Source organism: Leopardus geoffroyi, chromosome B2 (genome assembly GCF_018350155.1).
Source record: "Leopardus geoffroyi isolate Oge1 chromosome B2, O.geoffroyi_Oge1_pat1.0, whole genome shotgun sequence".
Classification (NCBI taxonomy): domain Eukaryota; kingdom Metazoa; phylum Chordata; class Mammalia; order Carnivora; family Felidae; genus Leopardus; species Leopardus geoffroyi.
Window position 1 is genome coordinate 42711237 of NC_059332.1, and position 12774 is coordinate 42724010.

The window sequence follows — 12774 nt, forward strand, 5'->3', positions numbered from 1 at the left end:
CAAGTCTTTTCATGCTGACATCTCTCTGGTTCAGACTCTTCTGCCTCCTTCTTCCACCTTGAAGGACACTTGTGATTACGTAAGGAGCTCATCCAGAATAATCTCCCGAGTGTAAGGTCAGCTGGTTAACAACTTTGATTCCATCTCCGAACTTCATTCGTCTTGTCATGTAGCATGACATATTCACCGGTTCCAGAGACATCTTCAGGGGGCCATTATTCTGCCTGCCACACATATTGGTGGTGGTAACTGTGACTGTCACTGACTGATGCTTTCTGTGAGCCAGGTGCTGAAGTAAGAACTTTATATACAGTGTCTTATTTAATCCCCTAACCCTGGGGTGGCAAAATTCTAAGATGGCTCCTAGAAGTTCCGCCCCTGGTGTACATGTCCTATATAATCCCCTCCACATGAGTGTGGGGAGGACCTGTGAATATGATGAATGTCACTCCTGTGATTAGGTTACACAATACGGCAAGGGATCTGAAATCGTTAATCACATGATTAGGTTACATAAGACTTCATTTTAGCAGACGGGGAGAGAGATTCTCCTGCTGGCCTCGAAGAAGTGAGCTGCCATGTTGCAAACTGCCAGTGGAGGGGGCCACGTGGCAAGGAGCCAAGGGCAGCCTCTAGGAGCCAGGAGCAGTCTTGCCCCACGGCCAGCAAAAGAATGGGGACCTCAATCATACAGCCGCTAGGAGCTGAATTCTGCCAACACTTGAATGAGCCTTGGAAGCAGAATCTTCCCCAGAGCCTCCAGATGAGAAGGCAGACTGGCCAATACGTTGGGAATCTCTAAACAGAAGACCCTGCCTGGATTCTGACCGACAGAACTGTGAGACAATGACTACATTGGTTTGTAGTAATTTGTTATGCAGTGGTTGAAAACAAATACATCTCAATGTGAGAGACTGAAGCTCAGAAAATCTAAGAAAACTGCCAAGGTCAGAGAGCTCACAAATGGCGGAGCTGGTATCCAAGCTAAGGTCTATCTCCAAATCCAAATTTGTAGCTGCTACCACATCCCAACTGACAAGCATGAATAAAAGATTTGGCATTATCTTTTATTGTGAGTACTTCATTCGAGCCTGATAGGAAAACAAGTTCTTTTCTAGCCTTTTGGAAATGAACTGATAACTTTTCTCTTCTCTGCAGTGAGATATCTCACGTGTTCTGAACCATCTGGGCATCGCTGGGTTTCCACTGGGCTTCCCATTGTAAAGTGACGTCCCGTTTTTGAACACCATGGCACCAAAATTTAAATTCTAAAACAAGCCGGATGTATGCGCAGGTTTAAGGTAGAAACTTTTTTTTTGTTCAACCAAACTCCAAGTTGACAAAAGCTATAAATCAGTGCCCGTGAGCTCATCAAATGAAGTCAGCAAGCCGAGTCTCGATCCAGACCTAGAGAAATACTGATATCGTACCTATGTACCCAAACAGATGTGGGTCTCGTGTTGTAAAGGAAACAAATCAATTGAAAAACGTTGCTGAATTGTTGGTGGTTGTTCATCTTTAGGTATGCCCTCTACCACAGATGTAAAAGACATCACTACTGTCAACAATGTCAACATGAAGAAGGGGCCTTCTTACTTGAAAGCTGGGAGCCCCCGCTTCGCCTGGGGTCATGGTAACTCGTCTGTGCCCCCACGGCCAGTAGCTGCTCACAAAAGTTGTTTTGGTTATCCCGGGTTCTTTGCTCTGTGGCAAAGAACGCTCTTTTATCAGATGCTCCCCTAAGCCCTTCTGATACAAACAGCATCTCATAATTTTCTAGAAGGGAGCTTTCAGTGAAGCTGGAAGCTGGGTCATCCTGAGCAATTTGTGGCTTACTTGTCAAGGTGATTAAGAAGACTGTGGGAGAGCAAAGCTCCTAAGATTCTGGCTCTTAGGCTCTATTAGGCGATTAACCTGTGCTCTGGAGAATGGTTAATTAGTAGTTTCCCACTCATTCTTCTGGGCCCGAGAAGGGGCAGGGCTTTGGACACAAGTAGCTTAGGTGGAGTCTTCTGTTCTAAGACATGGTGGGCTAAACCCTACAGTTAAGGTTCCCCCTAAGGCTGATCAGTTCTTGATCAGAAAATCCCAGAATCCTTAGCAAAGAAATGGACTCCACCACCCCAGGCAGAGAACTCCTCCCAGTGGTCTTAAGTTTGGGCAAGTCATTCTACCTCAGGAGCCCAGTTTCCTGGTGTTGGATGTGGTTAACATTTTCCTCACAGATCGTGGAGAGAATCTCACAGAGCCAAAGTGTTTCGTTGTCTGTTACTTCATGACAAATCACCACACACTCAGTGGCTTAGAAAAACATACTCCTTATCTCAGGATCTGTGGGCCAGGAGGGCGGACACGGCTTAGCTAGGTCCTCTGCTTAGGGTCTCACAAGGTTCCAATGAAGGTGTCAGCAGGGGCTCAGTCTCATCAGAGGCTCATCTGAGAAAGGATCACTTTTGTTAGCAGAATTCAGGTCCTTGCAGCTGTGGGACCAAAGGCTTTGCTTTCTTGCTGGAGTCTATCCTTGAATCCTTGAGACCCCTGTCAGTTCCTTGCCACTTGGGCCTTGCAATAAAGGCAGCCTACAACATGGCAGCTTGCCTCTTCAAAGCCAGCGAGGGAATGAGAGAGGCCAGCAAGATAGGTGTTACAACTGTATAGAATCATATTATCACATACGTGTAATCTCACACAACCTGTCCCATTTTTCCTATTCTACTGGTTAGAAGCAAGTCACTGGCCTCAAAAGCTCAAGAACTGAGGCTCACACAAGGACGTAAGCACCAGGAGGCAGGAATCATGTAGGACACCTTAAAAGCCCATCTGCCATAACCCCTAAACCCCTTTAAACCAGGAAGTTTGTTCAAACACTGTATACCCTTTCTTCCTGCCGAAATCATCAAGCCCTCCAAGGATATGGTCAATAGTCACCATAACCCATTCATTTGCTCATTCACTCACTCAACAACCAGTTGAGAACTTGCTACGTGCCAGGCAGTGAGTAAGGCACTGACCTTTGACTCCTTCTTCCTTCCCAAGCTAAACGTTGGTCAGAGTTGAGGTCCAAGAATTTGGGGACAAGATGAGAAAATGTATCTTTTGGTGGAAACAGAAACTACAATGAAATGTATGCAATTGTCCATTTTGAGAACAGCCTACCAGAAGATGTAAATTGAGGATTGGGACAACGTTCAAATCTTGAAGGAAGACACAATCTAAAATGTGATTATTGTAAGATAAACTATAACTTAGACTCAAATAAAATGATAATTTTTTTTCGGAAATTATTCAAAATTATTTGTGATAGGTGATGTTATAGTTCCCAGTTATTTGCCACTTGCCTATAGGAGGACCATGGGATTCACAGTGTCCCCTTTGAGAAGAGTACACTTCCCAGCTCCTGCTGGGCATGGCCATGTGACTTGCTTTGGCCAATGGAATGTGGTTAGGAAGTAGTGTATACCACATCCGCTTGGGAGCTTTAGAAGCCATTGTGACTTTCCTTCTCCCGCAAGAATGGCATGTTCCAGATGGGGGCTGCCCCTTTAGTCTGGGCCCTGGAATAAAGACATGTGGAGCAGAACCACCCCTGCAGGTGCATAAAATATGAGTGAGAAGCAACCCGTGTTGCTTTGAGCCACTGGCTGAGATTTGGGGTAGTTTAAACTACAGCTTCGTGAGAAGTGACAAAACATAATCCTGAACCAACTGTGCTTTCTGTATATGTAAGAGCGGGCCAGTTGGTGCTGTCCCTGGTGTCTTGAATTTCTGCTGAGGCCCTAACGCAGAGGGGAGGAATGGAAGTTTGAACTAATGAGAGACTGAACTTTTGATTTAGATTGTACCGGACTTCCTAACAACTGACAATGATTATGGAGGGATAGTAAAATAGGTAAAGGGGATTAAGAGGTACAAACCGCCAGCTGTAAAATAAATAAGACAGGGGGGTGTAACATAGGGAGTATGAAGAATGTAACAACTTGGGGATGCCTGGGTGGCTCAGTCAGTTAAGTGTCCTACTCTTTTTTTTTAAATTTCTTTTAACGTTTATTTATTTTTGAGAGAGAGAGAGAGAGAACAAGTCGAGAAGGGGCAGAGAGAGAGGGAGACAGAATCCGAAGCAGGCTCCAGGTTCTGAGCTGTCTTCACAGAGCCCGATACGGGGCTTGAACTCGTGAACCATGAGATCATGACCTGAGCTGAAGTCGGATGCCCAACTGACTAAGCCACCCAGGTGCCCCTAAGCATCTGACTCTTGATTTTGGCTCAGGTCATAATCTCATGGTTTGTGAGTTCGAGCCCTGCATCAGGCTCTACATGGCAGAGCCTGCTTGGGATCCCTGTCTCCCTCTCTCTCTCTCTGCCCCTTCCCACTCCTGCACTCTCCCTCTCTCTCTCAAAAAAAAAAAAAAAATAAATAAATAAATAAACATTTTTTAAAAAGGTAACAACTTTCTATGGTGACAAATGCTTCTTAGACTTATTGTGGTGACTGCTTCATAATGTATATAAATAACAAGTCACTGTGTTCTACACCTGAAACGAATACAATGTTGTATGTCAATTATTCTTCAATTAAAAAAAAAAAAAAAAACATGAGACTGTTACACTTTCTAAAGGGGACAAGAAAAGCTGTCATCCAGGCTGGGAGAAGTCAGATCCAAGAGCCTGTGACTGAAGGCGATGGTGGTGACAGGAATGCAGTTCTTGCCTTTTGGTGTCCTGGCAGAGCTGGCCTGTTTCGTAAGCCCGTTACTTTATTTTATATGACTCTCCCTCCTGACAAGAGTATGAGGAGCTGCTGAGGCAGCTGTGGTACCCAGTGAACACGTACCTGGTCTAGAAAGAGGCACTAGTTTTCTTTTTTTTTTAATTTTTTTTTTCAACGTTTTTATTTATTTTTGGGACAGAGAGAGACAGAGCATGAACGGGGGAGGGGCAGAGAGAGAGGGAGACACAGAATCGGAAACAGGCTCCAGGCTCTGAGCCATCAGCCCAGAGCCTGACACGGGGCTCGAACTCACGGACTGCGAGATCGTGACCTGGCTGAAGTCGGATGCTTAACTGACTGCGCCACCCAGGCGCCCCGAGGCACTAGTTTTCTTAGACTAGGAATTGGGGAATGGAAAAGATTCTAGAAGCCATCAAATCCAACCCCTTTATTTTACAGGTGAGGAAATTAGGATCCAGAGAGTTGAGGAAATCAGTTTGCGTTACTTTTCTTTTTCGTTTTTAAAATGTATTTTTGCATTTTTATTTTGAGAAAGGCAGACACAGCATGAGCGGGGGAGGGGCGGAGAGAGAGGGGGATGGCGGACCGGAAGCGGGTTCCATGGTGCCAGCACAGAGGGGCTCGAACTCACCAACCGCGAGATCATGACCTGAGCCAAAACCAAGAGTCAGACGCTCAACCGAGTGAGCCACACAGGCGCCCCTCAGTTTACTTTTCTTTATCCTCTGCTTGCTCAGAGAATTGGGGGTTTAATCTCCACAGCGGACCTTCCCCCTGGGAACAGATGATCACACCAGTTACCCTGCCATGTAAAGGGCACACGACATTTTCTTTTATCCCTTCTGTAAATGAGTGATCATGCCTCGACCCCCCAGGTTTCGTGGGGCCCTGAGTGTCCTGATAGAATCGAGCTGTGAACCTCATTGCACCCTAAGCTTGGGGCTCCCCCAGGAAGCAGCTTGCAACACCCCAGTTCCTACTGGGTCATGGTCTTTAATCCATTTGGCTCTGTTACGTCAGATCTTTCAGCTTCTCTGTTTTACTTCCCTTGAATGCTTGGTGTGCTTCCCATAAGGATGCTGGTGTGAGAGAAGCAGCATCGAGCCCCAGGCCAGCCTAGGCAGATCTTCTGAAGGACCCCACCCAGGTCTCATTTGCAGAGACATCACTTCTGTGGGGCAGGGAGGGCCTGGTGGAGGGTTTGACCCACCACACACATGCACACACAGGCACAGCTACCCTCTGAAATGTCGGGATGATCTCCCCCGAGCCGGTGCTGTCATCATGGCCCTCCCTTCCCCACGCCAGCGCGGCAATTTAGTTGGCCTGCCTTGGGTTCCTCGATGACACGTCAACCTCACCATCCACCTTAAAGGACTGAGGATTAGAATGTCAGCTCTGAGGCTAGAGGGCCCTTTAAAGAGCACGTCCACGGGGCGCCTGGGTGGCGCAGTCGGTTAAGCGTCCGACTTCAGCCAGGTCACGATCTCGCGGTCCGTGAGTTCGAGCCCCGCGTCAGGCTCTGGGCTGATGGCTCAGAGCCTGGAGCCTGTTTCCGATTCTGTGTCTCCCTCTCTCTCTGCCCCTCCCCCGTTCATGCTCTGTCTCTCTCTGTCCCAAAAATAAATAAACGTTGAAAAAAAAAAATTAAAAAAAAAAATAAATAAAGAGCACGTCCTTGGGGGGCCTGGGTGGCTCAGCCGGCTCAGGTCATGATCTCAGTGCTGGTGAGTTCGAGCCCCGCGTCGGGCTCTGTGCTGACAGCCCGGAGCCTGGAGCCTGCTTCCGATTCTGTGTCTCCCTCTCTCTCGGCCCCTCCCCACTCACACTTTGTCTCTCTCTCTCTCTCTCTCTCAAAAAAATGAATAAGTGTTAAAAAAAAATAAAAAAAAAAATAAAGAGCACGTCCTTAATTGCCAGATTTCACTTTTGAATGCTAAAGATGGAAGCATGTGGGGGTAAATTGACAGGAATGAAGACAATGTATGGAGGTGGCTGCCGTTGGTACCTTCCGTCTCTGCATCTGTGTGACCTATTCTGTCTCTCCATCCTGCAGGGTGGGCTTTTTACTCTGCACCTGTATGTGATTTAATCCCTGGGCTAAGTCCCCAGTGGGGAAGCCAGAGAAGGTTACCATGCAGGTGCCACAGGCAGCTCTCCTGATGGTAGCCGAGTGCCTGGCACATAATAAGTGCTCAATAATCCCCAGCCCAGGGCAGTGACAACAGAGCAGAAAACCCACGGGACGCACAAGAGACCTGTCTTTCGCTTATAATAGGGGAAAGACTTGTTCCTTTGGGACTCAGGGACACCAACCATAAGTAAGGGACCCAACCCAGCTGGCTTCCCTTGACTTTTGGTTCCTCTGTTTAGAAATGCCGTGTTTGTGGCTTCAGACACATCAAGAGAATTGAACCTGAGAGATAGGCAATTTGGCCAGGTTTCAAACCCACTGAAAACTCCAGCTCTAAATGTAGATGTGATCTGGAAACTTGAGTTTCAAGTTCCCCTTGACTTGGGCAAAGCCTGAATTTCAAATTACTGCACGTTTGATTTTATCCATTCTCTGGTTGATTTCCACACACTTCCTCCCTTCTCCCAGCTCGTCACTCTGGTCGTCGTATCTCTCCTTTGGCCGCTGGTTGCCCTGGCTTCTCTCGCACCGTTGACTGTCATTGTTACTCAGACCTGTACTGTGCATCTGTGCAGTCTTGTGTCCTCTGCCTGAGTGTAGACCCCTTGTGGGCTGGGGCTGTGCCCAAGTCCCTTTCCTTCGCCCTCAGTGAAACTTGCACAGGGTCCAGCGTCTCACCCGCCACACGTAAGGCTTGAGGGCTGCTCAGTTGGAAAGGTAGAAACCAGGCGAAGGTGAGTTCCAACCAGATTTCCAAGCCTTGGCTTTCTGATTTGGTTAACTGTGCATTGAAAGTAGACAAGTAAGGGGCGCCTGGGTGGTTCAGACGGTTAAGTGTCCGACTTCAGCTCAGGTCATGTTCTCACAGTTTGTGGGTTCGAGCCCCACATCGGGCTCTGTGCCGACAGCTCGGAGCCTGGAGCCTGCTTCAGAACCTGTGACTCCCTCTCTCTCTCTGTCCCTCTCCCGCTCATGCTCTGTCTCTTTCTCTCTTTCTCAAAAATAAATAAACATCCAAAAATTTAAACAAAAAAAGAAAGTGGACAAGTAAATAAGTGATGCAAACCTCTGGAGAATAGGGGTTTGATTTAAGAAGTTTACACAATTTTTTTTTTTCAACGTTTATTTATTTTTGGGACAGAGAGAGACAGAGCATGAACGGGGGAGGGGCAGAGAGAGAGGGAGACACAGAATCGGAAACAGGCTCCAGGCTCTGAGCCATCAGCCCAGAGCCTGACGCGGGGCTTGAACTCATGGACCGCGAGATCGTGACCTGGCTGAAGTCGGACGCTTAACCGACTGTGCCACCCAGGTGCCCCGAAGTTTACACAATTTAAGAAAAGTTTGGTGAAAACCAAGCAATGCTACCTGGCAAAACTCAATCAATTGCAAATAGCTTTCTCTCACTCCTGCCGTATGTCTACTGCCTGACTGGTTTGTCTCCATTTTGTTGGGGGAAGTAAAAGGAGTAAAAGGTTAGAATCTGGCACATGGGGCAGACCTAGAGTTCAGATCGCACACACCTTTTCATACCCCTCTCTCTCTCTCTCTCTTTTTTTTTTTTTTTTTTTTTTTTGAGAAAGAGGGATTATTAGTTTCCAAGAGTTGCCAGCAAAATACCACAAACTGGGTGGCTTCGACCACAGAAATTTATTGTCTCACAGTTCTGGAGACCAGAAGTCTGATCATAGTTCTTTCCGAGGCTGTGAGGGCAAACCCGTTCCAGGCTTGTGTCCTAGATTCTGGGGCGTTGCTGGTCATCTTTGGTGTTTCTTGGCTTCCAGTGCCCTGCCTTCATGTTCACATGGCGTTGTCCCCGCGTGTGTCTTTGTCCAAATTCCCCCTTTCTGTAAGGACATCAGTCATAGTAGATTAGGGACCCAACCTACTCCGAGGTCTAAGGTGATCTTGTCCTAACTTATCATATCTGCAGCAACACTGTTTCCAAAAGAAGGTCACATTCTGAGGTACTGGATGTTAGGACTCCACCTATGGATTTTTTTGTTGTTGGGGGGCAGGGGACACAGTTCAACTCATAACAGAGAACATATTCTTCTTGTTTGAATTTATTGTTCTCCAAACCTGGGTGTGCCAATTTGATTCAGTCCGTGCCACACCTGTGAGTTTGGATGATAAACATCTGGAAGAAGCTAATGATGGGCTTCTTCCTCTCCCTCTCCATACAGTGATCCATCCATCCATCCATCCATCCATTGTTCACACACACACACACACACACACACACACACTTTATACAGCTGAGACTTTGGAAATTTATAATTGGAGGTCTCTGCCATGCCAGGGGCACTACTTGCAGTCCTATTTGTACATGTCGCATGAGCTACCTCAGAGGAGTAAGGCCTAGGTTCAGAACACAGCCCTATACTTACCAGCTCTGTGATCTCAGTAACCTCTTCCTCTCTGAGCCTTGCTTGCAAACACTGGAGCAGAGCCCGGTGCCCGACAGGTCCTGGGAAAATGATGGTGGCCATTAGCGTTATTACTTTTGAGAGGTGTGGAGAGACAGAGCGGAAGCATGGCCTCCCGGTTTCCGGGAGCTCAGCCTGAGACACTCCCCCCAGTGGAATCCCAAGCTCTGTAGCAGACGCCATCTCATCTGGTTTGCCCTTACGCCAATCCTGGAGCTGTGGTTCTTAACTCTTTTGGGAACTGGATCCCCCCGAGCACCTGATAAAAGCTGTGCACCCTTCCCCACACAGCACGTGTACAGGGACTGTCCGCCCAGGTTTGCGTGTGGCTTCAGATGGTCTGTGGCTCCTCTCCAGCCCGTCCATGCGGGCTGAGAACACTCCCTTAAGAAGTAGCAAACCTCAGAAATTCGTCCATTCATTCATAAACACACGTGTGGCTGCCACACTCTGGGTGCTGCAGGCCAGGCCGGGGAGTGAGGGAGCGTAGGCTAGGAGACCTTGCCCCAAGTGGCTCACAGGTGTCGAGGACCATACTCAGAAGCAGAAATGACTCAGTCTTGTAGCAGAAGTGCAGCAGTACTTATGTGAGAGCTCAGAGGAGGGAGATTGTTTCCCCTAGAGGGGAGTACAGAGTCATCAAGTGGTCCGTTGAAGGGAAGGACGTCTGAGTTGGAAAACGAAAGACAAAAGCTTGGCTTCACATCGTATGTTGGCATTCCCAAGGTATGTGCTCACACAGGTGCACACCCGTCAGTCTGTTGGTGTTTGCTGTCACCTGAACGGAGCTAGTGGGTAGAACCCTAAAATGCTGTGCCTCTGTTAAGAAGCCAAAGAAGAACGCATGCCGTACTCTTCAAAGACCGTCTTCCTAACTCAATGCCCACCTCTGTAACTCACAGTTCAACCACTGGCACAAAGCACACAGGACATCGACCTTCTGCCTGTCTTCAATCTTCACCTTCGTCCTGGGCTTTCTGGCCCTCCAGGGACCGCTCTCATCAAGCCTGGGTAGGATACAGCTCGGGTTTCTGTCCTGCACCATAAACACGAGTCTCAGACGCCCTAATGGGGCTTCCAACAGGGAAGTGCACATCCAGGGGTAATTGACCACTTCTCTCCATCAAGAGAGAGTTTCTTTCCACCCGTACCCCCTCTCTTCTTTGTCCACATCACACCAATGGCCAAGAGCTGAAACTTCTTGAGGTCAGAGAACATTCTGATATGCCCAGGTTCAGCTCTGCTTCCGTTGCTTTGAAAGCGTATCCATTTGGTTCTGGTTCAAAACGCTTCACTGGGAATTTTTCTGCAAGACTTCAGTTCCTTTTGCGGTTCAGCGAAAAGATTGGTATTCAGGCTGGGTGCAGATTAGGGTTAGGCCAGGGTTGGGGCTCGTTCTGGTCGGGGTTTTACAGGGTGGTCGTTTGCAAGACCCTTATCTCAAGCCGTCGCAGATGGAGAGGGCAGGGCCATGTGGCCTGGGACCCACTTCACAGAGAAGTTTCACTAACTTCTAGGAGGAGAACACAGCGTGCTGCCCCCACACACGGCAGCAGCGAGCGGTCTTTGAAGATGAGCTCACTGCCAGAACGAGTCTGCTGTAGCAAGAAGCTAGGAAAGGGATTGCTGGTTCCAGCTTGAGCACAAACCTGCAATATGAGCCCAGGTAAATCAATTCTGCTCTCTGGCACTTGCTTTCCTTATGTGTAAAAACAAGGAAATTGGACGAGAAACTAGATGAGGGTTAAAGTACCTTTCAGAGCTAAACGGTTATGATGCTGCAAAAACACCTTTATTTTAAATTAACTGCGTCTCCAAGGAAAAGACGCAACGTGTCCCTTCCTCCGCGGCCCGCCCAGGTCTGCCTTCCACAAAATTTATCCCTCCCGTGTTCCCATAACACTGCGCTCATTAGAGAGCTAACTTAATAGCTTCAGCAGCCTTCCCTGACACCACTTATGTGTTCCCGGGGGCCGTGGACGTCATCATGCGAGGCTCCCTCGGGAGCTGGGCTGCATAACAGCACTGTGGGCACGCAGGTCACAGACCCTCCCGACCTGCCTTGCCCCTTCTTGCCTCGTAGGGGACCTTGTGTTGAGAGCTTACTTTGCACGAAACCCTGCATTAGGGCAGTTTGGAGCATAACACACACACACACACACACACACACACACACACACACACACACGGGAACGCGCCTCTTGAGAGTGCTAGTGAGCCCTCCAGCCCTGCTGCACTCCCGCAGGGTGTGGGGCTGAAGTGCACCTGGCATGGGGGTCCTCAGGTCTCCACCACCTAGCACCACAATTGTGCCATGTAAGCAAGTGTTTGCTGCACCTGGAACTCACCCTTTATTTTTTTTATTAAAATTTGTTTTTAATGTTTATTTATTTTTGAGAGAGAGAGAGAGGGAGAGAGAGAGAGTATGCAAGCGGGCAAGGGGCAGAGAGAGAGGGAGACACAGAATCTGAAGCAGGCTCCAGGCTCTGAGCTGTCAGCACAGAGCGTGATGTGGGGCTCGAACCCATGAACTGTGAGATCATGACCTGAGCCGAAATCAGCCCCTTAACCTACTGAGCCACCCAGGTGCCCCGAACTCAGACTTTAAATGGCAAGATACTCTCAGGGTGCCTGGGTAGCTTAGTTGGTTAAGCATCTGACTTCGGCTCAGGTCATGGTCTCACGGCTGGTGAGTTCGAGCCCTGCCACGGGCTCTGTGCTGACAGCTCAGAGCCTGGAGCCTGCTTCAAAATGTGTGTGTGTGTGTGTGTGTGTGTGTGTGTGTGTGTGTGTGTGAGCCCCTCCCCTGCTCATGCTGTGTCTCTCAAAAATAAACATTAAAAAATGTTATTTTTTGGGGCGCCTGGGTGGCGCAGTCGGTTAAGCATCCGATTTCAGCCAGGTCACGATCTCGCGGTCCGTGAGTTCGAGCCCCGCGTCGGGCTCTGGGCTGATGGCTCAGAGCCTGGAGCCTGTTTCCGATTCTGTGTCTCCCTCTCTCTCTGCCCCTCCCCCGTTCATGCTCTGTCTCTCTCTGTCCCAAAAATAAATAAACATTGAAAAAAAAATTTAAAAAAAATGTTATTTTTTAATTATATTTTTTAATATAAACATTAAAAAATTTTAAAAAATAGAAAGATATTCTCATTCATTTTCGATATTACATGGGAACACATCTACTTTTGGTTTCTCGCTTCTTGGCCTTTTTAGCTGGGTATCATGAACCTTCATCCTGACAGGTATCAGTAGTCCTACTTTAGGTTTTCGCAGGTAAATTGAGAAAAACATAACCTCCATTTGAGGCCCAGTGAGTTTGCAAATAAAGTGCTTAGTTAATAGTAATTATTATTCTAGCTGCCAGTTGATTAGGTAATGATCTATGCGAGGCAGTTGATTTATGTAGAGCCGTTTGCCCTTCTAGGAAGTGGTCCCTAAACCGTCAGGCACTTTGAATTCTTGGATGTGAATTAAACAGTTTCTCT